At 41.8% G+C, this 27,670-nt stretch overlaps 1 protein-coding gene across 6 annotated transcripts in view; it reads left to right on the top strand.

Moving 5' to 3' along the window:
- Window positions 1–13,818: 13,818 nt before the first annotated feature.
- The window catches only part of FOXJ3 (forkhead box J3), a 175,340-nt gene continuing 161,488 nt past the window's right edge, over window positions 13,819–27,670 (top strand). For 4 of the 6 annotated variants that reach the window (XM_017541778.2, XM_037743187.1, XM_017541780.2 and 1 more), the window contains exon 1: window positions 13,819–14,039. The gene's annotated coding sequence lies outside the window, so the exon portion shown is untranslated. The other 2 variants (XM_017541779.2, XM_037743185.1) reach the window with 2 other exon arrangements.

A 27,670-nucleotide genomic window follows, 5' to 3' on the forward strand; every position in this document is an offset into this window, starting at 1 on the left:
CATCTCAGTTCAGCATAAATAATTTCAAGGGCTCAGTAGCTATCATGTGGCTAGTAGCTATGGTATTGGGCAGTGCAGTTTAGAGAAAGAGCAGATACAAAGGGTGGAGCTTTGAGAGACACCTGCATTTAGGAGATGGGAGAAGGAAAAAGAGTGAGTAAAGAAATAGGGCCGGGCATGGTGGCTCACACTTGTAATCTCAGCACTTTGGGAGGCTGAGGTGGGCAGATCATGAGGTCAGGTGTTTGAGACCAGCGTGACCAACATGGTGAAACCGAATCTCTACTAAAAATACAAAAGTAGCCAGGTGTGGTGGCACGTGCCTGTAATCCTAGCTACTCGGGAGGCTGAGGCAGGAGAATTGCTTGAACCTGGGAGGTGGAGGTTGCAGTGAGCCGAGATGGTGCCATTGCACTGCAGCCTGGATGACAGAGCGAAATTATGTTTAAAAAAAAGAGAAAAAAGAAATAGACAGACAGAGGAGGATAGTCAAGATAATGCAATGTCTCAAAATCCAAAGGAATTTTACTCGGAAATGTAGGGGCGGAAATATCAAAGGCTCTTCTTTAGTGATCTGGCTTATTCAACTCCTGTATTTGAGAGGTTTTTCACCCTCTCTAAAGTGCAGCTCTACACTACAAAGTCACTTTCATTTGCTCTGGCTTTTTACAGTCTCCTATATCCATCTAAACATAAATTTAGGGGTGCCATCATAGGTGGCTGGGGATAGCAAGGTGACTAAGGAAAAGAAGAAAGGAGCACTGAGGTGGTTTGAGGTTGTTGGAGGATGTGATGATTTAGAACAGGTGCCTGGTGGGAGTAAGATGGAGATCACGTTACCATGACAACTGATTATTTCATTGGTCCAATGACCAGTTGCCATGGTGACAAAATCTTTGTGTCAGTGTGACATGAATCCCAAGGGAGAGAATGCTTGTGCAAAGGACCCCTTTGCTCATTGGTAAAGCTTTTATATTTGCAATGATTTCTGCATTGCTTGATGAATCCTCCTTCAGGAACTTCAATCAACATTGATGTCCCCCTCCTCCTTATTGCTCATTTATAGCAGTCACTACGTGCAAAATGCATACATTTTTATTGTTCAAGTTCTCTATACTGTTTTCTTATGTGATATTCCTTAGTTGTTTTAGAACATTATTTCTTTCTCCGAAACATATGTAATCCCAACATATGTAATCCCACTGAAGGCAGGGATTCTTCTTATAATTTAGTTGTATTTTCAAAGGACTGGGAGTTAGAGGAAAAAAGCAGACATACCTTGGGCACCAGATATATTGGGGTTACATGCCACCTTTGCTTTTGCCATTTGCCTTAGACATTTCTTAATGAACTTAGGAAAGTCATTTTATCCTCCTGAATTTAGTTTTCTTCTATAAAATGGGGATAATAAAATTTGCACTGTGGGGTTGTAGTTGGCCTACAGCAAGAACTCAGTAAATGGTGACAGTTATTATAACGTGGTTCCAGGCCCAGTCTTGGATGCCATGATCAGTACTTAGCAATACCTGATGAACAATAAGATAATGATGACAAATGATACCATGGTAACAGTAGGACTAGATTAATTTTAGGGTTTCTTAAAGATCAGTTGTCCTGTGGTGGCCCAAGTATATACCGGCTGCAATTCTTAACTTGCAACCTAAGTTATGCTGATCATTACTTCTTGGGAGGAAAACTTTTTAGGTATATAATTCAGAAAAATGAGAGGAAAGAGAACCAGATATTTTGTGCCTTCTTGATGGAAAAAACATGAAAAAAATCACATATGAATCGGATCCAGCCTCTGGATCCAACTACTTGTTTACGTAAAACACAGAGAGGCCTGGCGCAGTGGCTCACATCTGTAATCCCAGCACTTTGAGAGGTCAAGGCAGGCGGATCACTTGAGGTCATGAGTTTGAAACCAGCCTGGCCAATGTGGTGAAACCCCATCTCTACTAAAAATACAAAAGTTAGGTGGTCATGGTGGTAGGCGCCTGTAATCCTAGCTACTCGGGAATCTGGGGCAGGAGAATTGCTTGAGCCCAGGAGGTGGAGGTTGCAGTGAGCGGAGATGGCATCACTGCACTCTAGCCTGGGCAACAGAGCGAGACTCCATCTTAAAATGCGCACACACACACACACACACACACACACACAAAAACAGAGGGCAGAGGCACATGTTAAACACCACAACAGGGAAACAATTAGCAAAATCCATACTGTAGAACTACTACAGGAAAAATGGTGTGGTTTCTTCAACAAATACATTGTAAGAAAAAAGAATGGAAAAGGAACTTAAAAAATAAAAAAAAGATTTAAGAGACTTAATTTCCATGTGTGGATCTTACTTGAGCTTTGATTCAAACAAATACAATTTTAAAAAATTCTTAAGGTGACTGAAAATTTAAGTACTGACAAAATCAAAGACATATCTTAATACTAGTGAATTCAAAAATTCTCATTAATTTCTAGATAAGTTAGTGGTATGATTATGTTTTGTTAGTAAAAGAGTTCTTTTGGAGATATATTTTTAAAATATGTGTGTGTTGATATAGTATGAAGTCTGGAATTTGCTTTGAAGTAACACAAAAGGGGCCATGTGAAGGACATAGATTAAAAAGATTAGATGGGCAGATCACCTGAGGTGGGCAGATCACCTGAGGTCAGGAGTTTGAGACCAGCCTGGCCAATATGGTGAAACCCCATCTCTACTAAAAATACAAAAAGTAGCCGGGTGTGGTGGCACGTGCCTGTAGTCCCAGCTATGTGGGAGGCTGAGGCAGGAGAATCACTTGAACCCGAGAGACAGTGGTTGCAGTGAGCTGAGATTGCACCACTGCACACCAGGATGGGCCACAGAGCAAAACTCCATCTCAAAAAAAAAAAAAAAACAGGGGGGTATCTGATAACTGTTGACACTGGACAATGGGTATATGAGGATTCATTATGTTACTCGCATATCTGAAGTTTTTCTACATTTAAAACATTAAATGCATCTATCCAAGATTATATGCACAATAAAGACTTAGAATAAGGAAATACAGAATATTATTTAATACAATGTTGGACAAATGCATTGTGATGGTTTAATGAATAAATTAATGTGTATTTCCCTTAGCTAGCCCTTCATAGCTGGGTTGCTCCTTTTTTAAATTTTTTTTTTAAGACAGAGTCTTGCTCTGTTGTCTAGCTTGGAGTGTAGTGGCACAATCTTGGCTCACTGCAACCTCCACCTCCCGGGTTGAAGTGATTCTCCTGCCTCATCCTCCTGAGTAGCTGGGATTACAGGTGCATGCCACCATGCCCAGCTAATTTGTTTTTATTTTTTATTTTTAGTAGAGATGGGTTTCACGTCTTGGCTTCCAAAAGTGCTGGGGTTATAGGCGTGAGCCACTGTGCCTGGCCGCCAGGTTTCAACATTATATATGTAAATGATATTTTTCTATTGCAAATTATGGTTAGTATCATTCATGATGTCTTAGGTTAGATTCCTTGAAAAAAAGACTCTGAGAAGGAGTTTTGTGGCAAGAAGTTTTTGTGGGGGAGGGGAGAGTGAAGTTGTGCTTTTGTGTTCCACCTTACTGGATGGAGTCCATATTCTCTCTCTCTCTCTTTTTTTTTTTTTGAGACGGCGTCTTACTTTTTCGCAAGGCTGGAGTGCAGTATGATTTTGGCTCACTGCAACTTCTGTCTCCCGGATTCAAGCTATTCCCTTGCCTCAGCCTCCTGAGTAGCTGGGACTACAGGTGCACGCCACTACGCCTGGCTAATTTTTTGTATTTTAATAGAGATGGGGTTTCACCATGGCCAGGATGGTCTCGAACTCCTGACCTCATGATCCGTCCACCTTGGCCTCCCAAAGTGCTGGGATTAAGGTGTGAGCCACCAAGCCTGGCCGAGCCCATACTCTTAATTGCTATTATGCTATACTACCCCCTAACTACTGCTTTTATCTTTGTACTCCCAGCCCTTAGCACAATACCTAGTCTAGAAGTAGCACTTAATAAATGTTTATTGAATGAATATTCATTTCACCAGCATTTCTAGCAAATATCATTTTATAAAAAGATCAAATCCAGATGAAATTTGTAGAAACAAGAGTGGTATATTTCATGGTAGCAAGGAACAAGAAGCCCCACTAGAAGAGTTAAGCTTGGCTATACTTAACACTGCAGAAAAAGAGATTGGATGGGAGCAGTGGACATCGTAGGCCATAAATTCACTGCTGAACAGTTAAAAAATGGAAATACTGTACTTAAGGACATAAAAGAAGCTTTGTTTTGCATGCGTGTGTGTGTTTGTGTGTGTGTGTGCTCACACGTGTGAACGCACACATGCCTTTTCAGCATATTTTGCTTTGAGAATCATTACAAAAAGAAACTTTTCTCATTTATTCTACCATACTAAAGTGGGGGCAAGTCATGTATGAATCATAAACTTAGATGAGATATAATGAAAACAGCGTAAGTCAGTAAGTATTCAAAATCATTGCTAAAAGGTAGAAATGAGATCCTTTAGGAAAGGTGAAAGATATAGGAATTACAAATAGGTTTCCTTTAAATAGTAAAGCAACTCTTCTCCATTTTCACTAAAATGGAATATGAGAAGACATATTTAAGCCGTCTGTGTGGTGTGTTAGCAAAAGGAGGGATTTCAGAGTCATGGATTATACTGCCATTCACTAGCAAGTGACCTCAGTTTCCCTTGCCTATAAAATGAGGAGGATAATCTTCAACTCTTAGATTATGGGGAAATATATATATATATATAATATTTAGATATTTTTGAGACGGAGTCCCGCTCTGTTGTCAGGCTGGAGTGCTGTGGCGAGATATCTCGGCTTACTGCAATTTCCGCCTCCCAGGAAATTCCAGCAATTCTCCTGTCTCAGCCTCCCAAATAGCTGGGACTACAGGTGTGCGCCACCACGCCTGGCTAATTTTTATATTTTAGTAGAGACAGGGTTTCATCATGTTGACCAGAATGGTCTCGATCTTCTGACTTCATGATCCACCTGCCTCAGCCTCCCAAAGTGCTGAGATTACAGGCGTAAGCTACTGCACCTGGCCCATTAATATAAAATATTACTTCCTTTTTCTATTTCCTGTTTCTGACAGAAGTCATTGTTCCCTCCTCTCAACTTACACAGACATCGATATTTTGCCAGTCTTGTTTCATCTCTCTCTCACACTTTTGGAGATAGAGTCTCTGTTGCCCAGGCTGGAGTGCAGTGGCAAGATCGGGCTCACTGCAGCCTCCACTTCTGGGCTCAAGTGATTCACCTAGTAGCTGGGACTACAGTTATATGCTACTACATCCAACTAATTTTTGTATTTTTTGTAGAGATGGGGTTTTGCTATGTTGCCCAGTGTGGTTGAGACCTCCTAAGCTCAAGCAATCCACCTGCTTCAGCCTCCCAAAGTGCTGGGACTACAGGCGCTCATGAGCCACTGTGCCTGGTCCCCAATTTCTAATTATGCCAACACTGTCATACTCCAGAATCAGATGCCTGTTATGTTTGCAGTATCTTCACTTTTTAAGTGAATAGTAGAAACACCAGGTTGAATCTCTTCCTAGTTTTGAAGAACTGATCTACATATCTGAGCAGTCCTAATTAGTTCTCAGGACTCTCTTCAGTACTATCAAGGACATTCCACAGATGGTTTTTGGTTTTTCAATTACTGCCCAGTAAGCTTTAGAAATGCCTAGAAAGTGTTAGGACTTTGCACCTATGTTTGTCTAATTTTTTTTAGACAAGGTCTTTTTCTGTTGCTCAGGCTGGAGTACAGTGGCATAAATACAGATTATTGCAGCCTCAAACTTTTGGGTTCAAGTGATCCTCCCACCTCAGCCTCCCAAGTAGCCGAGACTACAGGCATGTACTGCCACACCTGGATACTTTTTGTTTTGTTTTTTCCAGAGTCAGAGTTTCACCATGTTGTCCAGGCTGGTCTTGAACTCCTGGGCTCAAGCAAGTCATCCACCTTTGCCTCCCAAATGCTGGGATTACAGGTATGAGCCACTATGCCCAGCCTCTTTGCCTAAATTTAATCTTCACCTACATGTTCTCTTAATCTGGTCCCATGAAAAACTTTGTCCCCAGTGCACTTCAAGCTAGATTTCTCATTGCCATGTCCGTTGGGCTCTCCAGAGTTTTCCGTGCTTTGTGATTCCTGCAGGGAGGACTGAGTGCCTTTACTGAATACTTACCATGCTCCAGGCCCTGCAGATCTTGATGTTCTGGATATTTTTCATTTGTGTGGCATTTCAAATAAATTAGGTATACATAAAGTTTTATATAAAAATTAGCTACTAATAATCCCAAACCCAAGTTAGCAATACGTTACAACACAGGAAGAGCCTTTGTGGGGAGTTAGGGGACTTCAGTTACAGTTCTAAATTATTCCATAGCATCAGTTTGATAAAAATTTACTTATTTAGTGCCTAGAGGCTGCCACATACAGCATTGGGTTGCTAGGTTTAGAAGCAAATGAGTATGGTCCTTTCTCAAAAACACGGATTGTGCTGGGCATGGTAGTTCACAAGTATAATTCTAACACTTTAGGAGATCAGCAGGAGGATTGTTTGAGGCCAGGAGTTTGAGACCAGCCTGGGCAACGTAATGAGACCTTGCCTCTATTTTAAAAAAAATAATAAAGGAAAACCAGGAGCTGTATCTTAACATTCTTCGTAAGTTCCCCAGCTTCTGGGGCATGACATGGTCTGTGGCACTTTCTTATAAAGGGTTGTCTGAGCCCACAAATAAAGACTGACTGAGTTTCAAATTCTGTATTTTTATTTTATTTTAATTTAGAGGCACTGTCTCACTATGTTGCTCAAGGTGGGCTCTCTAACTCTTGGCCTCAAGTGATCCTCCTGCCTTGGCCTCCCAAAGCTCTGGGATTACAGGTGTGAGCCACCATGTCCTGCCTCAAATCCTGTATTTTTGCCTTTCACTATAGTACACCAATCATCCCATTCCCTGTATCTTCTCATAATCCCCAACCAATCTTTCTACCTGAAGATGACACTAAAAATTTTGGTCACTAAAGAGAAAGATTCAGAAGGTGTCTGCATTAGTCCGTATAGGCTCTGTTTTTTAATTTTTTTAAATTTTGAGATGGGAGTCTCGCTCTGCCACGCAGGCTGGAGTGCAGTGGCATGATCTCACTGCAACCTTCGCCTCCCAGGTTCAAGCAAGCTGCCTCAGCATTCCAAGTAGCTGAGATTACAGGTGCCTGCCACCATGCCCGGCTAAATTTTGCATTTTTAGTAGAGATGGGGTGAACTCCTGACCTCATGATCCACCCGCCTTGGCCTCCCAAAGTGCTGGGATTACAGGCGTGAGCCACTGCGCCCGGCTAGGCTCTTTTGTGCTATGGTATCAACCCCCTCAAACCTCGGTGGCCCAATCAGCAAAGGTTGTTTTTCTCGCTTACGCTGTATCCTTCCCAGGTCAGCTGTGGCTTTGCTGCACATTGTCTTCACTCTGGGACTGAGGCTGATGGATTAGCTTCTATCCGGAGTGTTGCTGGTCATGAGGGCAGCAGGAAAGGAAAACATGGTGCAGCACATTGGCACAGCTTCCAGCTGGAAGTGGCTCATACTGCCACCTACATTTCATTAGCTAATGCAAGTCACACACAAGCCTGCTATCAATGGGAAAGTACAATCCAATTCTGGGAGGCACAATGAGTGTTTGGGAACAATTGTATAGTCTTCCATAGGTCTCTTTACCCTTTATTTGTAATATTTGGATCACACCTTCTCACAGTGCCTCACCCAGGACATTACGACTCTCACGCTGGTGTAAACAGTCCCGCTGGTTTAGAGCCTTTGAAGGTAGGCAAGAGAGAGGGCTTAGAATCAGACAATTCTGGCTTCAAATCCTGCCTCTGACACTCTTGAACTACTGAGCCTATGTTTCCTCTTCTTTCACGTGATGACCACCTTATAGTTTTACTGTAATGGTTAAGAAAACAAACAAACGAACAAACAAAAAACCAGATGTAAAGGGCCCATCCTGTTGCTAGTCACACAAGGAACACTAAATGTTAACTATTCCCCCGCCAAACTCCATCCAGCATTGGGGTTTCTTGATGGTTCTTATTTAGCTCCTTAGGCATCAAGTAAGCCAATATCTTCACAACTTTAAACAATTGTTTCCTACTACCAAGTTTGCACCAGAGTTTCAGGCTCCTTTGGGATGCAAACCTTGGCTACTTTTCCCTGCTAACCAGGTTCCTTTTTGTCATCCTAAAAGATATTGCTAACTGGCAGAGAGATTTCCCTTGATCCTACTGTTTGAACATCCTCTGACTCACTCTTCCTAGTGTCACCCAAGTTTCATATGCACCATTGCTTACACATAATATAAGTACTTTATTTACTCTACGCATTTGTTAATGTTTGCTCAGCTGTCTTGGTGCCTTTGTGTCTTTCGCTACGCTTTTAATTAGCTCGGGTGATTCTAAGCGTGGAAGTAAGCCAAGGTTTGAACCAGGTAGTTAAAAGGAACATGAAGATGGGTTGCAGGAGGGGGATGGCAGATTGTATGAATGCACTAGTGCATATTCACTGACAGCTTAGAGGCAAAAATATATTTTAGGCTAATGCCTTCTACTGGGAAAAAATAATCTAAGCTACTCCTTTCTACTAATAATGATTAAATAATAGTCTTTGGGAAGGATCACATTTTGCCTTACCAATATAATCTGAAGTTAACACCCAGCTACCAGAGGACAGGAACTCAATGATGGTTTACATAGAGTGATGTTGTCTAGCTGTATGAGTTAGTTATTCCCATCAGCCACTAATATTTAATGACTACTTATAAGACTATAACTTCAGTGGCCTCTACTTTTCTTGTATCTACCCTACCTCTTCGACTTTGCACAAGCTGTTCTCTGCCCCCAATCGTCTTTTCCTACTGCCAGTCTTGCTTCTGTCTCTGCATGGAATATTCCTACTCATTTATTGAAACTTAGTCTTAACCTTAACTTTTAAGAGTGAAGCTTTCTTTGGCCCCCGTGACTGTGCCCGAGTCTCTACCTCAACCAATTTGACAGAATTAAGCCTTGCTTCTTTTCTGTTTCCATGGCATAAGTATAAATTTCTACCAAATTGCATTGAGATTAATTGTTTACATGTCTGCTTCTCTTTTATTCTCTTTTGACTCCTTGGTATTTAGTGTAACACCTGGTATAAAGTAGGTGCTTGCTAAATGATTATTGAATGCTCTTTAAGTATGCATAAGTGACCAACGTCCAAGCATTTTCCTCAAATAGCAGTCAGTAGTGCTGAGAACTTTTAGATGGCCTATGTATAGCCTTTTAAAAAATCGAATTCATGAGTTATAAAATATGACATAAAGATATCCAGGGAATCTGTAAGGCTTTTCCTGGGCTAGGAATAATAGGAGGGGCTCTCTCCTGTTTTTCTCTCTCCCTCTTGCAAGTCTTGGCTCATTTTAAATTTATTTCTCATTTTTTGATTTCCTCTTACAACAAATACAGAGGGAGAAAAGGATCAGGTAAAGGCTCTTTATTTAAGTGGCTGGGTCACGTGAAGTGTTGAACACTCTGCTGTTGAAGCACTGCCAGTGCCCAATCAAGGTTTTTGTATGGCTATTGCAGCCCAGCTCTGGCTATGTTCCTTTCAGATAATTCAGAATTCAGATGAAGCTAGGAAAAGATTGCAAACAATACAAAACAATAAAACCACTACTTTATTCCACTGGGCAATCTGTGTTTTTTAAGGATCTGTCCCCTGAGCTATCTCCTCTTTGAAGGCTCTCCTGCTCTCCACCCTCCCTTCCAGTCCACTTCCATCTCCCAAGACAGCGAACTGCTATACTGTTTTCTGTGCTGACACTGGGACCTTATAAATAATAACAGCTGTCTCAGGGACCTTTATTTTTGGCAGTATGTGCACAGTCTCTTTTGCTAGGTAGCTATGATTATTGTTCACATATTATAGGCAGGGAAACAGAGATTAAAAGGAACTAAATAACTGGATGTAGGCACAAAAAAGTAAGCTGTGGAATATTGGACTTGACTCTAGGTCTGCCTTCTTAATCTAGGCTTTAAGTTTTTCTTCCTCACAATGTCCCAGAACTCCCCTGCTACTATGGCCGTTATAGCTTTTTATTTATTTTTTACTTATCTTAGAGTCAGGGTGTCACTTTGTTGCCCAGGTTGGTCTCGACTTCCTGAGGTCAAGTGGTCCTCCCACCTTAGCCTCCCAAAGTGCTGAGATTACAGATGTTAGCCATCGTGCCTGGCCTTCTTTTTTTCTTTCTTTCTTTTTTTTTTTTGAGGGGGGATACTCCTCTACTCTTCTTTTAATCTTAAAAAAATTACTCATTTAGCATGAATCCCATATGTAATAAGTTTTATTGCTCCTCCACCTTTTAGCACCCAGGAGCTCATACTTCTTTCCTTCCCAAAGGCTGCTGATCCTCACCTTCCCACCTAATTCTGGCGGCTATTCACCTCTGTTCTCTCTCCAACCCTACCCCATATTAGCCCAGAATGAGCACTTTAGGGAAGCACCTCAGAATTCCAGACAAGTGAGGGGAGAGGAGGTGCCCAAGACTTGTTAGAGGTGGTGCTAAACAGGAGTTCAAGACAAACCTGAACAACATAGTGAGATCCCATTTCTATAAAGTTAAAAAAGTTTTATAAAGAAAAAAAATAAACAAAAGCTCCAGACTTGGAGCTAAGTCTACCCTCTCTCTCTCTCTCTTTTTTTTTTTTTTTTTTTTTTTTTTTTTTTTTTTTTTTTTTTTCTTCCTCCCTCCTTTTTTTTTTTTTTTTTTTTTTTTTGAGACGGAGTTTCACTCCTGTTACCCAGGCTGGCGTACAATAGCACAAGCATAGCTCACTGTAGCCTTGACCTCCTGGGCCCAAGGGATCCTCCCATCTCGGCCTCCTATATAGTTGCGACCACAGGTGTACACCACCCTGCCAGCTAATTTTTTTATTTTTGCAGAGACAGAGTCTCCTTATGTTGCCCAGGTTGGTCTTGAACTCCTGTGCTCAAGCAATCCTCCCGCCTCCACCTCCTGGTGTTGGGATTACAGGTGTGAGCCATTGTACCCAGTCAAGTTTCTCTACTCTTTAACTCTACCATCTGGGTGACTGTACTCAACTGGCTCAGAGAGATTCTTTGTCTGGGACTTTTATGATCTTGATCCCAGTCTCAGGTTAAAACCTGGTGACTGCTGGCCTCATTGTCTTCTGACAAATGGCGATAATATCAGCTTGGTCCACCTCCTTAAATGCATGATCCAGACTGCTTTTTAGTATCCTTCTACCTAGAACTCCACTCAGATGATGGTAGGTTTTGAGACCTGAAAGGCTGGGAAGATGAGTGTTAGCCATGTTATCAGGGATCTACCTTATGGCCCAACAAATAATTAGAAACTTCCAATGCCTTTGGCAACTTGAAGCTCTGGAAACTTCTACCCTCTCTAAGGAAATCTGGCAAGGGTGTCCTCCTCTTCAGAATCCTTAATCACAGTGCATTGTAATTATCTAATCTACCTGCTTCCCACTAGACTATGAGTTCTTAAAGTAGACAGACTGTACTTTATTAATTTTTTTAGAGATGGGGGCTTGCTGAGTTGCCCAGGTTGCACTTGATCTCCTGGGCTCAAGTGGTCCTATTCTCCTGCCTCAGCCTCCTTAATAACAGAGATTATAGTCTAGCGCCACTGTGCCCGGCTGAGATTGCGTCTTATTTATCTTACTCATTGCTACTATCCGGTTCAAGCCATCATCTTGTACCTGGGTAATGTAGCCTCTGGCTTCCACCTTGGTCCTCTTATGGTCTGCTCTTAGCACTGGCCTTTTGAAAGCGTGAGTCAGATCATATCACTCCTCTGTTCAAAGCCCAGCAGTGGTTCTGTTTACAGTTGCCTTCAAGACCCCTCTCTCTGACCTTATCTCCTCATTCAGCTCCCATTTGCTCACACTGCTCTAACTGGCTATGGCCTCCTTGTTATTTCTAACACTTCCTGAGACTTTCATCTGGGGGACCTTTCCACCAGCTAGCTATTCCTTCTGCCTGGGACACTCTTCCCCAGACGACTGCATGGCTGACTCCCTCAACTTTTTCAGATCTCTGATTAAAGTCATTTTATGAATGAGGCCCACGCTGATGGCTGTATTTGAAATTGCAGGCCCGGTGCCGTGGCTCACATCTGTAATTCCAGCACTTTGGGAGGTTGGGAGTTTGAGACCAGCCTGGTCAACATGGTGAAACCCCTGTATCTACTAAAAATACAAAAATTAGCTGGGCGTGGTAGCACGCACCTGTAATCCCAGCTACTCAGGAGGCTGAGGCATGAGAATCACTTGAACCCGGGAGGCGGACGTTGCAGTGAGCGAGATCACAGTACTGCACTCCAGCCTGGGCGATGGAGCAGAATTTCCTCTCAAAAAAAAAAAAAAAAAAAAAAAAATTGCAAACCCCCTTCCTCCAGTTTTCCTTATACCCCTTACCCTGGTATTTTTTTTTACAGCACCCAATGCCTTCTAACATATTACATAATTCTCTTATATTTATCATCTTTCTCCTTATAATAGAATGAATGCTCCAAGAGGGAAGAGTATTTGTTTTCTCTCTCTTCTGTTTACTGATACATCCCAAGCACTAAAATAGTATCTGGCAACCCTAGCAGTGATTGGCAAATATTTGTTAAGTGAATGAGTACATGAACGTTCAGAATCTTCCTAGTCCTATAAAGAAAAGGAATATGTGAGTGTTTTGAATCCCCAGTGCCCAGAAATGCTTGACAAATGGCAGGTGTTCAATGTTTACTGAAGGAATTGTGTGCTCCGATCTGTTGGAGATCTTTATCTGAACCCTTTGAGGCTATGTCAAAAAACTACCCAAGGCCAATTCACTCATGCCTCTCCTTTTCCTCTCATCCCACCAGCCTAGTACTCATTTAACAAATATCTAAGTCTCCAAATATTGAGCCACCCAATGTGAGTTCAAAAGTGTGTTTGGTACTGCAGGGGAATATGTGACTAACGCGAATGAAGCAACAGCAAATAATACTCTGGAATGCAATTAAGTGTGAAATTATAGGCCAGATTCAGTCTTAATAGTTTAGAGAAAGAATCAGTGAAGACCGACGTAGAAGTAAATTCCAAAGTTCAATAGTCGACCAAAACTACCCCTTCTAAACGTACCGCCTACTGATAGCAGGACCATAACCTGGGTAGCTACCTTGAGAATCAGAAGGGCCTTTAGAGTTCCAACTCCTTTGCTTTAAGAAGGAAAGTAAGACCAGGTACGGGAAAGGCCTCGGCAGAGACGCGTCTAGCACCTGGGGCTCATGAAGCTCTGAAAGGAGGGGTGTCCTGAAGGTCCAAGGCGCCTTTGTTGGGGGTCCCGGAATCCGCGGTGTGCCAGGTCGGAAAAGGCGTCAGGTTTCCTGGAGAGGAGGCTAAGGTGCCTGTCGCTACGGTGAGGTGGCGGAGGTTGGGGGGCGGGGAAGGACATTTGGCACCATTCCTTGGGGTCATGGGGCCGCAGGTATCCGTGGGCAGGGTTCAAAACCAACGATCCCTACTGTCCTCAACTGCGGGGCAGCCTCCGCCGCCCTCACTCTCCAGACGCCACTCCAAGGCACAGGGACCCCAAATCGCTTGGAACTGCCGGCTGCTAGATGACACCAGCTGCGCCGAGGCAGAGCCCCGGCAGCCTCAGGGCACTACTTGTCCCAGCGGAGGGATCCCGCGCGCGTCGAAGCAGTCGTGACCGCGCTGGACTTGACGCAGCGACGTCGCAAGAGGCGGCGGCGGCGGTGGCGAGGTTGGGGGGGGGCGGGGAGAATGCGGGTCGGGAAGTAGTTCCGGGTGCGCGGCCCCGGATGTTGGCTGCTCTTGCTGCCGCCGCTGCTTTCGGCGCTGCTCGGGGCCTCGACCGCTCGCACTAGGCACCGTTGGGACCTTTCCCTGGGGGCGGAGACTCACGCAGCGGCCGGGGGCTCGGCCGGGCCGTCCCGGCCTGCGCAGCCTGAGGTAAGTGCCCGCCGCCTGGGCGGCCGGACCTGGGCGGCGGGCGAGGAGGCGGGGCTGGGGCATCTCCCGGGACTGGGGCAGGGGCTGCCCTCCGCGAGACGCCCTGTCTCTTCTAGCCGCGGCCGCGCTGCGAAGTGGCCGCGGGAGGGGCAGGGGGCCTGGGCTGGGGCCCGGGCTCGGGCCCGGGCCCGGGCCGCGGCCTGGCGGGCGCCGAGGGCTGGGTCCCTCCCTCCCCCGCGGCGCTTCTCCTCAGCTGCTGCTGCCCCTCAGCTGGAAAGCCGCGGCTCCGCGCCTCCCGCCCCTCCCCCAGACAGGGCCCCGGGGAACCAGAGGTAGATCCCGGGGGCGCCGAGTCCGAAGGCTGCGACTGTCTCTTTCCCTCCGTGACCTGTCCCCTGGCCTCGGCTAGCCCCCGACCCCGGCACTCTGCGGCTTTTTCCCTTCAAGCTTGGGGGCGCTTTTCTGCCGGCAGGGCGAGCGTACCTCGCGCTTCGGGGTGGCCCTTTGGGGTGAGGAGGCCCATGCAAGGGGGCCTGCGTTCCCGCCCATCCTGTGTCGGTGTCCTTTGCTGGGATTAGGGCAAAGGCAGCCGTTCCGTGCGGACGTGTTGCTGTCCTGTGTGTGTTGCATCCTGCCCACGTGGTAGAGTGTCTCCCGCCCCCCCTACTCCATTTTTGCAGCTGGTGAGGAGGGAGGGTAACGGGATGGTTTTTCCTCTGTGATTTCCTCCGGGTGGCATGGAAGACGTTAGGGTCAGTTTGCTTTGCTGAGGCCGACTGTTGGTTAGATGAGGAATCAAGAGTTGTACTCTGAAATTGAGGCCAGTAGGGGACATAACAGGGCTTAGTTTCATTAACATCTTTTCTCGTCTTCCATTAGCAGCTCTTATTCTTTTCTCTATTGCTTAATCATAAAGAGAGAATAATCATAAAGAGAATAAGAGAATACTACGGATGTATTGAGGTGTATATCTGTCATTTCTGTTTTACTTTTTGCGTGTCTGATTGGCAAAGGTTTTTCTATTCCTTGTTGGTGCGGTCCACATCTGTGTTGTCCCTAGTTAGATTCCTGAATGAGTTAGAGCCAGGGAGTTTAGAGATTGGTGGGCACCTTTTTGGTCTTTTTTTTTTTTTTTACATTTATTTGTGTTTGTTTTCTTCCTTCTGTTTTGTTTCCCAGTGAAAAAGCATACCATAGGAGCGTTATATACATAGCTCTTTTTCTCATAGGGCAGCACTAGTTTCACCTAGTCACTTACTTTGTAGAAGCTGTTTTACTTCACTTTTACTCTGTTGCATACCCATTGCACTCCCTTTTTCGAAACTGGTTTGAAACGTGTTTTGAGTAGTTTTTTTTCTTAATGTCTCTTCCAGATTAAGGTTTCCATCTTCCATTTTGCTCTTTTGAGACTACAGATTGCTCCCGTGTACAGGAATAGGTCAATAGACCACAGTAACAGTGAGAGAAGCCTATTCCTCCTGGTCCCTAGCAAGTATTTATAGAAAAGCAGTAACTCCTCTCTCTTTTTCTGTCTGAGTGGCATATATTATAGATGTGATTAACTTTCTTAAATAGGAGGATTTCTCTTTTTGCTTTTGTGTCTCAGAATTGAGGTGAGTCTAGGTTTTGTGCTGCTGAGGACAAAAGTGGGAAGTTTTCATGCTTTTATTAGATTTTTTTTTTTTGGATGAGGCCAGAACGTGTTTATTTTGGCTATTTTTTGTTCATTTGTTTGGGTAAAATAAAAAATCTTAATGTTTCAGAGTCGCTTGTTAGATTCCAAAGTGGCCTGCATTCTCACTTGATTTGTTTTTCACATTGTACATTCTTTGAGTGTGTTTTTGACATTTTTTCCTTTTATCTGGTACAGTTCATGTATTCTTCCTTTTCCTTCTATGTAGAATGAAAATATTTAAATATAGATTCTAGATTCTGTCTGCTTTCATTATGCTAAATATGGGTGGGGCAGTGGAAAATAGAGAATGTTGTTCTGATACATACTGAGGCTTTTTTTTTTCTTTTTTGGTAAGTCAGTCAGCATTTGTGTACTTCTGCAAAGTACGGTGTTATCTATGTGTGAAGTAGTCGGTATGAAGAGACGAATAAGATATGTGGTCTCTTGGAAAGCTTAAACTTACGTCAAAAGAACAGAGTTGTTTCTTCTGTTGGGGAAACAACATGTTCATCTTTCCGAATTACCAAACACCATCAGATTTCTCCTTGGGATAACGATACAACCAAAGTCAAAAGTATAAGTGACATTTGAGAAAGATACAAATTTCCAACGGGGAAGAGGTGTATTTCAGGAGAGTTGAAGGGGCCTGTGCAAAGGCAGAGAAGTGGCAGTGTGCAAAGGATATCAAGTAGCTTGACTGTCAGATCATCTGTGTTGGTGAATAATAAATGAGTTTGGGATTGGCGAGGGGGTATTGGTGGAGGATCTTTCAAGGATAGGGGGTTTAGTTTGATAGGATACCACAAGGGGTTCTAAAGAATGAGAGTAAGAGGATGCATTTTGTTCCTGAGGAAGGTTTTTTATATCAGCTGAGTGTCCTGGGAGTGGAGAGACTGACTGGAATGCTCTTGGAGACTTTTAGGAATAAGATTATGAGGGTCTGATATAAGATAGTGGTTGTGGGAATAAAATAATAGCTAACATTTATTGACTACTTACTGTATGCCAGACATTGTTCTAAGCTCCTTACATGTGTTTAATTCATTAAATCTGAATGAGTTATTAAAATCAGAAGGTACTTTGGCCAAGTTACTTAACCTCATGCATGTAATTATTTCTATATATAATGAACAGTTAGATGAAAGGTAGATTTTGCACTGACCAGAGATATAGATGCTAGTAGAACACATCAGTAGATGTGTGTTGGGAAGATAGCAGTATAATGAAGAAAGAACTTTGAGGTTTGGAATTTTGGGTCCCATAATAGGGGACCCAAATAGCATTCTGAGAAGAACCAGAAAGTGCATCAGTTCCGCAGAAGCCAAGGATAGAAAGATTTTCTATAAGGCAGGGTGTTGACAGTTTCAAATGCAGTATAGAAGTTCAGAAACAGTGACTACAATGAAAAGACAATTGAATTAAGCCAGAGGAGATAATTTGTAACCTTAGAGAGAAATTTGAAAGGAAGGAGAATAGGTGACAGCTTTGCTGGAGAAGAATAGGTGACAGGATTTGTAGAGACATTACGATCTGATATGGTAAGTCTTAGTATTTTCTTTAAAAAAGAAACGAACTTATGTTCCAAAGCCAGTGATTTTATACTTTAACGCTTCTCTTCTTAAATTTATCTTATTTTTAAAAAAACCTAACTTTCTTGAAATATAATTCACATACCCTATCATTCATTCATTTAAAGTATACAAGTCTGTGGTTTTTAGTGTAATCACAGAGTTGTGCAACCATCACCAGAGTCCTTTTTAGGACAGCATTTCTAAAAGAAGCCTTGTACCCATTGGCAGTCATTTCCCATACCCCCACCTCCAGGCAGCCATGCTAATGCACTTACCATCTCATAGATATGTTGACAATTTCAAATGCCTGTTGTGGGCATTTCATACAACATATGGTCTTCTGTGTCTGACTTCTTTCACTTAGCATATGTTTCAAGGCTCATCCGTGTAGCATGTATCAGCATTTCATTGCTTTTTATTGCCAAATAATATTCCACTGTATGGATACACTACATTGATATCCATTGCTTTAGTTGATGGGCATTTGAGTTTCTTGTATTATTTTTTGAGACGGAGTTTGTCTCTGTCACCCAGGCTGGAGTGCTGTGGCGCAATCTTGGCTCACTGCAACCTCTGCCTCCCGTGTTCAAACAATTCTCCCACCTTACCCTCCCTAGTAGCTGGGATTACAGGCATGTACCACCATGCCCAGCTAATTTTTTCATTTTTAGTAGAGACAGGGTTTCACCATGTTGACCAGGCTGGTCTTGAACTCCTGACCTCAAGTGATCTGCCTGCTTCAGCCTCCCAAAGTGTTGGGATTACAGTTGCAAGCCACTGCGCCTGGCCAAGTTTCTTGTTTTTTTAAACTCCTCCCCATTTTCATCGAATCTTTACCCTGCCAACCCCTCCCATGGCTTTTTTTTTAGATTATAATCTCTGCCATGCATTTTGCTAGGCGTTGGAGATATAAAGATGAATAAGACATGGCCCTTGAACATTCATGTAGTGTTTTATTGGTTTACATACATTTTTTCATACATTGTCTTATTTGATCTCAACAACCCTGTGATAAAGGCAGAACATCTTGAGATGAGCAATTTGAAGTTTAGGTGACCCGCTTAGGGTTGTACACCTAAGTAATTGATGGAGCAAGTGGGTCTTCTTGGTTCATATCTGTACTATATCCACTACTCGATGCTGCTATTTTAACTTAAGGGATCCCCATGTAATTTCTGGGAGACTTAGAGGGACTGGAAAATGTACTTACTTGAAGAATCACTGGGTTTTTTTTTTTTTGCTTTTTTTTTTTTTTTTGAGACCTGCTCTCTCTCTTGCCTAGGCTGGAGTGCAGTGGTGCCATCACAGCTCATTGCAGCCTCAACCACCTGGGCCCCAGTGATCCTCCTACCTCAGCCCCCCAAGTAGCTGTGACTACAGGTGTGCACCAGCACACTCAGCTAATTTTTGCATTTTTTGTATTGAAGGGGTTTTGCCATGTTGCTGTTTCTGCTGGTCTTGAACTCCTTGGCTCAAGTGATCCAGCCTTGGCTTCCGAAAGTGCTAGGATTACAGGCGGGAGCCACCACACTCAACCCACTGATTTTTAATGGTTAATCTTCTGGACTTAAAATGAAGATTTTTTCCCCCCTAGATTCTGGCACTTGTTTGTTCTGTGTTTTAGACAAATCATTTCATATTTCTTTTCTTTCAGAACTTTCACAGAGTTCATGTGGTAAGAATGATAATGATAATACTAGCTAACATTTTTTGAGGCCTTACTATGGGCCTAAAAGTTTTCTAAGCACTCTACATTCATTATCCATATCTTACAACCCCTAAGATTTTATAAATTTTGTAAACAGATTTTATAAATTTTGTAAACAGATTTTATAAATTTTGTAAATAGATTTTATAAATATATTGTGGAGTTTATAAATATTTCTTAGTTTTACAGATGAAGAAATGGGCACAGAGAGGTTAAGTAATTTGACTAAGGGAACATAGCTAGGAATGGAAAGAGCCAAGATTTGAACCCTTGTAGTCTGTTTTGAGAACTCAGTGGCTCTTAATTACTACTCTGTTCTGTTTACTGTGTTATGAATTAATAGAAGATAATATTTCAAGTAAGTGCATGAGCAGAATATGAAGATTTGATTTTGAATGTAGCTGGGGAAACAGTTAAAACAGCAAAGTTAACTTGACATTGCATCCCCATTTTTTTTTAAAGTGGACGTAACACTACAGTGTGCAAAGATACACGTTGTTTAGACATTTTTTTGTTTGTCTCAAAGCTTCTCAGCTCAGAAATTACATTATTTTCACTGATCTTCACTGTTGGCCTTATTAGTCACTTAGCTTTCCACATTGCCACTATTCAGAAACCTTGGCTTGAGGCAGCTGAAGCTCACTTTTACCTCTCCCCTTAGCCTTCCTTTAACTATGACTTTTTGTTTTCCATTTTGAACAGTCTTTTAGTTCTAGAGGGAGTTACTTTTTACCTTTCCCACTCCAAAACCCAGAAAACACCACAGTGGCATTTTATGACAACTGTCAAAAAATTTGACCATCTTAATTGGTATAACTTGATTTTAATGCACAAATAAGAACCAAAGCATAGTGTTTTTGGTTAAAGAGATTGACTTACTCTGAAATTGGAAAAGGCATCTGCTGTACAGGATTTTTTGATTTAATAGAATTTGGTATAATCAGATCAGCAGAGCATTATTACTGTGGGCCATCTGTTGGGATATGGAAATAGCTTTGTTATATGGAACCAGATGTTGTTTTTATATTTATAACAATGACATTCTACTTATTTTAAGTAACCTTTTGTAGTTAGGCACCTTTGGCTGCTATTCTATTTGACATGTATATCAACTGATAACCTGAGAATGTAACCTCTTTCAAAGTGGCTATTACTCTTTTATAGGATCAGGACGAAACAAATGAAACAAAAGGGCAATGAGACTCATACAGTCTCAAACTTTTGTACTATACAAGGTAAAATATAGCATAAGTGGCTGGGCGCAGTGGCTCACGCCTGTAATGCCAGCACTTTGGGAGGCCAAGGTAGGTGGATCATTTGAGGTCAGGAGTTCTAGACCAGCCTGGCCAACATGATGGAACCCTGTCTCTACTAAAAATACAAAAACTAGCTGGGCATGGTGGTGCATGCCTGTAATCCCAGCTACTCAGGAGGCAGAGGCAGGATAATTGCTTGAACCTGGGAGGTGGAGGTTGTAGTGAGCCGAGATCGTGCCACCGCACTCTGGTCTGCGCAAGGGAGTGAGACGTTGTCTCAAAAAAAAAAGAAAAAAAAATGGATAAGTGTAAATATGTGATATGAGATAATTAGGACCATATTTAACAAGAGCTCTGACTTTGACACCATTAATAAAGGCCTAATTTCTAATAATTACTAAGCCACTTGGTTGCTTTAAGAATTTTACTGGCTGGGTGCTGTGACTCATGCCTGCAATCCTAGCACTTTGGGAGGCCGAGGTGGGTGGACCACCCGAGGTCAGGAGTTCAAGACCAGCCTGACCATCATGGTGAAACCCCATCTTTAAAAAAAAAAAAAAGTTTACCATAAATCTAAAGTTATTTGATTTTGATGTAATTAGACCTACTTTAATACCACACCGTCTGACTTGTTTCCCGTCATCAGTTGATGAAGTCGTTTGTAACAGACTCATACTTGCATAGTGGGACTCAGAGTGCAATAAGAGGAACTCTTGTTAGAACTTACAGTCTTAGAGAACTCTGTTCTGAATTGAATGCTAATAATTTGAAGATCACTGGGTCCTTGGGTGGGAATTTTTATTTTTTTGAGACAAGGTCTTGCTCTGTCACCCAGGCTGGAGTATAGTGGCTCCATGAGAGGCAATTGCAACCTCAAACTGCTAGACTCAAGCTATCCTCTTGCCTTAGCTTCCCAATTGACTGGGAGTAGAGGTGTGTACCACTACACCTAACTAATCTAAGGTCTGACTATGCTGTGTGCCTAGGCTGGTCTCGAACTCTTGGCCTTTTCCTTCCTCCTTGGCCTCCCAAAGTGCTGGGATTATAGGCATGAGCCACCAGGCCTGGCCTGGGAGGGAATTTTTAGAGAGTCTCTCCAGAAGCTGCATGATGTCTGTTTTTCATTATCTTCAAATCAGTGTAGAATCAATGGATTCCATTGAAGATTTTGCTAGCTATTCCAGGATGAGTCTGTGTCAAGGAGACTTTACCCAATAAACTGACTTTCAGAAAGTCAGAGTTTTCACCTGGAGTACAAAATGAAAAGTTCTAATGGAATTCTCCTGCTTAGATAGAGTCCTCCTCAGTGTTATAGTGGTTACTAAGGAAGTAAGATTGATCTTGATTGATTGGTAGAGTATGGTGCCAGTGTGACCTTATTAAAAACCTTGTAAATTGGAATCATCTTTTTTTTTAAGATTGAGACCTGACCTTTGACACCATTAATAAAGCTTGTTTCTAATGAGTACTATTGTGTTGAAACGGATTTGTGAGAGGAATGGATGATAGAAAGACTGCTAGAACTCAATAACCGTTGCAAATTTTGTTTGCTTACAGAGAGATGGGATTGTAATATGATGGAAGTAGGTTATCATAAAGATCCTAGATTTTGGCTGGTGGGTACATGGGTGCTTGTTAAATTATTAAAATTAACTTTAAAAAGTTTCTGTGGCTTGGGCGTTAAATTTTGGGTAATTACAGGCACAACAGTCAAACATGCAGTAATCAGGGTCAGGTTGGCCTTTGTGAATTAGGATGGAGCAGACTCTGATGACAGGAGGTGAATGATAAATGTCGTCTGTTTCTGCTAGGGTAGTTGGATCTGTGAGTCTGTGACACTTTGCATGTCTGTCCTGTGTACAGATCTGTTGATGGTATTGTCCCACTATGTATACATGGGTAGCCATCACCATTAGAAATGGCACCTTTGCATATCAGAGGAAGTGGTGTTTATGTTTTTATAGGGGATGTGTATTTTCAAAAGATTTCCACCTTAAATTTGAATAATATTTTTTCAAGCGCGCTTTATCTGATCTGTTGGATTTTGGAGCCTTACAGCAGCCCTATGATATGCATTAGTAGTGATATTCCTATTGACAAATGGAGAAAATGAGATAGAAGCTAGGACCCAATGCCACTCAATTATTTAGTAGTGGAGCAGATACCGGAACCCAGACTTTGCATTCTCCTTGTTTCGTGCTTGTAGTGTGAAACTGACAAAGTTTTGGTTGAGGAACATACTTTGGATTTTTGAGGTAAAAATGAAAGATTGTAGACCTCAAAGGACCTGGTCTGCTTGGAGCAGAACATAGCTTATGATAATATCAGACTTAGGGTACATAAAACCAATGGGGGCAGTTTCTTCCCTTGTTAAATTTAGGTCCATTTCTAGTCATTGGAAGCATTTTTACTTGAATCTGCATTCTTTGTCTTTGTAGGAGTTAATGGAAACTTTAAAGGATTACTCAATAGCAGATTTGGTCTTGTTTTATAAAAGTACACATCTATAAAAGTTAGACATTAAGAAAGTATCCCTGGAACATGATTCTGCTGGGGATGCCTAGGTTACTGGCACAGTGGGAGATGTGTTGTCTGTTGCCTGGTGTGTAGGAATAGTAACAGTATATAAAGAAGTTACATCTGCATAGGAAAAAAGACTGGGAGAGAATGCGTCATGATGGATAATTTAAATTTTCTTCTTTGAACCTGTGTATATTTTCTGTGCTCTCTGCAGTGACCATATCACTTTTATACTCAAGAAAAAGAAAGCATACAGTTTATGATTTTTATGGTTCAAATGAGAATTTGCAAAAATGTGGATCTTAGGATTTTTTTTTTTAAGATGGAGTCTTGCTCTGTCTCCCAGCCTGGAGTGCAGTGGTGTGATCTCTGCCCATTGCAACCTCAGCCTCCTGGGTTGAAGTGATTCTCCTGCCTCAGCCTCCCAAGTAGCTGGGATTACAGAAGCTCACCACCATGGCTGGCTAATTTTTGTATTTTTAGTAGAGATAGGATTTCAGTATGTTGGCCAGGCTGGTCTCAAACTCCGGACCTCATGTGACTGCCTACCTCAGCTTTCCGAAGTGCGGAGATTGCAGGTGTAAGACACCACGCCCAGCCTGATTTTAGGACTTTTGAAGAGCCGTTTAAACACTTGATGCTATGAAGTTGTTTTGATTTCTAAGCAGTTTGTTAAATAAGTTTGATGAGTTATTGATTATCTTATGGGTAAGTTGTGAGTGTATTAAGTGGTTTGGGTTTTTCTTTGCATTATAGTTTGGTCATTTAGCTTTGCTGATCAATAAATTAATTTTAGTCCCTTAGAAGCAACCAAGACCTTAAGTTTACTTATGGTAATTATTTGTCAATAAATTACCTAGAAATTGCACTTTAAATCCTGAAAACTAACTTAAGGATCTACTTACATGCTTCCATTCCTTGGCAGGTTTCTAATAAAAAACCAAATTGTTAGTGCTTTAAGGTATTCTTTTTCATCCAGGTACATTGGAGTCATTCATTTCTCTCACTGATTCCCTCATTTGTTCACTGTTTTGCTGTGTCCTGGGCACAGTGCTAAATACTGGGGACACAAGTAAGGCAGGGTCCATGCCAGCAAAGACTACAGCTTTCAGTTTGGGAGAAAAATTCAAGATGTCCTTGGCATCTGGAAGTATCCTGTGATTTCTTTTGTCTTCTACTTTTAAACTAGAAAGGCAGAATGAGTAGCTTGTTCAAACACCTGAATATATTTAGGAGTGTGAATAGATGGCTTTAAGAGAAGCTGATGACTTCATAGTTATTTCTCTGATTGCAAAATATTGAAAATCTAAGGAATTTCCTCATCTAAGGAGCATTTGTTATTGAGGTAGATACCTAGGCATTCAGATTTATATCAGGTTTGCTTTGGGAACATAATCAAACAGCATTGTATTGGCTCTTCCAGGATGGGGATAGTGTCTTTGTGTCTCTTATCCTCTATACTTAACACTGTGTGTGACACATAGTAGGTATTATATAGTCATCATACAGTCATGTGCCACATAATGACGTTTTGGTCAGCTGTGGGGCACATATATATACAATAGTGGTCCCATAAGGTTATAATAGAGCTGAAAATTTTCTGTTGCCTAGTGACCTCAAAGCCATCATAATCTTGTAGTGTAATTAAAAAAAATAAATTTAATGTAGTCTATGTGTACAGTGTTTATAAAGTCTACAGTAGCGTGCAGTAATGTCCCAGGCCTTCACAGTCACTCACCACTCACTCACTGAGCAACTTCCAGTCCTGCAAGCTTCATTCATTGTAAGTGCCCTATACAAGTGTACCATCTTTTTTTTTTTTTTTTTTTTTTTTTTTTGAGACGGGTTTTTGCTCTCATTGCTCAGACTGGAGTGCAATGGCATGATCTCAGCTCACTGCAGCTTCCGCCTCCTGGGTTCAAGCGATTTTCCTGCCTCAGCCTCCTGAATAGCTGGGATTACAGGCATGTGCCACCACACCGAGCAAATATTGTATTTTTAGTAGAGATGGAGTTTCTCCATGTTGGTCAGGCTGATTTCAATCTCCTGACCTTAGGTGATCCACCTGCCTCGGTCTCCCAAAGTGCTGGGATTACAGGCGTGAGCCACAGTGCCTGACCAATACAGTATTTTTACTATACCTTTTCTGTGTTTAGATACACAAATACTTTTGTGTTCCAGTTGCCTACCATATTCAGTGCAGTAACATGCCATTCAAGCTTATGGCCTAGGAGCAATATAGCCTGTAGCATGTAGCCTAGGTGTGTAGTAGGCTCTACCATCTAGGTTTGTGGAAGTACATTTGTGATGTTTGTGCAGTGATGAAATTGCCTAACAACACGTTTGTTAGAAAGTATCCCTGTAGCTAAGTGATGTATCACTGTACTAATAAATGAAAGGACATTTCATGTTTAAGCTTAATTTTAAGAAGTTTTTATTACTACAGATAGCATGTTTCAAAAATTACCTTTTGTCTAATACAGTAAGATATACAGTACTTCCTAGAATTTTAAGAGTTAATCATTCATGTCAGTGAACTATATCCCTAAAACACTTGGCATATAGTCATTTGGCTACTTTGAGAACACCTTTGGGCACTGATAAGGGAACCTGTTGTTAGCTGTAATTGAAGTAGAATTTGCATCTAACTTCATCACTTTTGCTTATTTCTTTCCTGTGGAACAGTAGAGACCTACCTAGTCTGCCTTCTTTTATAAGATAATCCAATTATTTGAAGGTGATTATTTATTCAGCTTATATTTCCTGAGTACCTGTGCATGCAAGACACTGTCCTGGATATTGTGAGAGACCCAAAGGTAATTAAGAGACTTAGTCTGTTAGCAAGAAATGGGTACTAATACTGAGAGCTATGGGTTTACTAAGAAGAGGGAATATTTTTGCTTACGATGATGAAAAAAGCTTCGTGGATGAGATAGTGTTTGGATTAAGATTAGACATGGTGCATTCTAGGCTGAGAGCATAGTCAAAGACTTAGAATTGAGGAAGCACAGTGCAAGTTAGAGGAATAGAGACTTAGCCTGGTTGTTCCCCCAAACTATCCACCAGGATGTTAAAACTGTTCATTTTGTGTTCCTAGCACCTGGAGAAGTGGTTAACTAATAATTAGTGCTTAGTAGATATTTGTTGAATGAATGAATGAATGAATGGTCATATTTGAGAAATACTGATCATCCCTTTTCTTGGACATTAACAAAGCTGTTTAGGATATTGAACACTTTGTTAAGTCATTTAGAGAAAAAGAGTATTTACCTCAGTCTTCTTTAATTACGGAATATGCATTAACAACTCTTGAAATCCTGTGGAAAACACTACACTGGTCTGTATGGTAGAGGTGAAGTGGAAGGCTAGAAAGAGTTTTCTTCTCTAAACTAAACACACCCAGTTTCTTCAGTCATTATGCACTTTTGGTTTCTAATTCCTTACTAGTTTGATATCCCTCCTTCCAATCATTCTGTCCTGTAAGTGTTCTTAAAATGTGGTGCTCAAAACAGAACACATTTCCATCCATAGGTGATGTTTTTTTGATTTTATATTAAAACAAAACCAAAAAAAGCCAGAACACAATTCTCCAGTCATGAACTAACCAGCGAGGAGTACATGGTACTGTTACCCTCCTTTTCTGGATACTATTCTTCTAATGAAGCCTAAGATTGTATTTTGTTTCTTTTTTAGCAGCTGTGTCACTCTCTTGGCTCATATTCAGTTCTCATATTAATTTACAAGAAGTTCTTTGAGTAGATTCAGAGAGATTTCTTATTAGTAGAGCTAACTAATGAATGCCCATTTTCTTCTGATTGAGTCTAGGCTGTTTTCTCAGAAGTACGGGTCATTCTTAGCTTCCTGAAATCTGAGAAAGAAAATAAAAAGAATTAATTGTCCATTGGTATTGTTGAGCAACTAACACCAAACAACTTTAGTCCAACTGCCCTTTTGAGTATATTCAGAAGTATATAAAATATAAAAAACCCTCCTTTCCCCATCATTGAGATTCAGCAAATCAAGATAGGTGCTACATAGGCGTCAAATGTTTTTTTCTTTTTTGCTTAAGTATTTCAAAGAAAATCATAGACACTGTCTTTTCATTCCTATGTTAGCATGCATCTCTAAGAAAATGTAGATATTTTTGGCTAGGCGTGGTGGCTCATGTCTGTAATCTCAGCACTTAGGAAGGCTGAGGCGGGGGAATCACAAGGTCGGGAGTTTTGAGAACAGCTTGCCAACATGGTGAAACCCCATCTCTACTAAAAACAAAGAATTAACTGGGCGTGGTGGCGGGTGCCTGTAATCCCAGCTACTTGGAGGCTGAGACAGGAGAATCGCTTGAACCCAGGAGGCAGAGGTTGCAGTGCGAGATTGTGCCACTGCACTCCAGCCTGGTGACAGTGTGAGACTTCGTCTCAAAAAAAGAAAAGAAAAAAATGTAGTTTTTTTTTTTTTTTTTGAGGCAGAGTTTTGCTCTTGTTGTCCAGACGGGAGTCCAATGGCACGATCTCAGCTCACTGCAGCCCCTGCCTCTTGGGTTCAAAGTGATTTTCCTGCTTTGGTCTCCTGAGTAGCTGGGATAACAGGCATGCACCACCACACCCAGCTGATTTTGTATTTTTAGTAGAGATGGAGTTTCTCCATGTTGGTCAGGCTGGTCTTGAACTCCTGACCTCAGGTGATCTGCCTGCCTTGGCCTCCCAAAGTGCTGGGATTACAGGAATGAGCCACTGCGCCCACCTGGTATTTTCTTATATAACCCCTGCCATCATTGTATGTAACAAAATAGACAATATTTTTAGGTGTCATCTAATACCCAGTTCATAATAAAATGTCCTGATTGCTTAAAAATATCTCTTTACAGTTGGTTTTTAATTGACTCAAGATCAAGATGAGGT

Source organism: Cebus imitator, unplaced genomic scaffold (assembly GCF_001604975.1).
Source record: "Cebus imitator isolate Cc_AM_T3 unplaced genomic scaffold, Cebus_imitator-1.0 Scaffold136, whole genome shotgun sequence".
Classification (NCBI taxonomy): Eukaryota; Metazoa; Chordata; class Mammalia; order Primates; family Cebidae; genus Cebus; species Cebus imitator.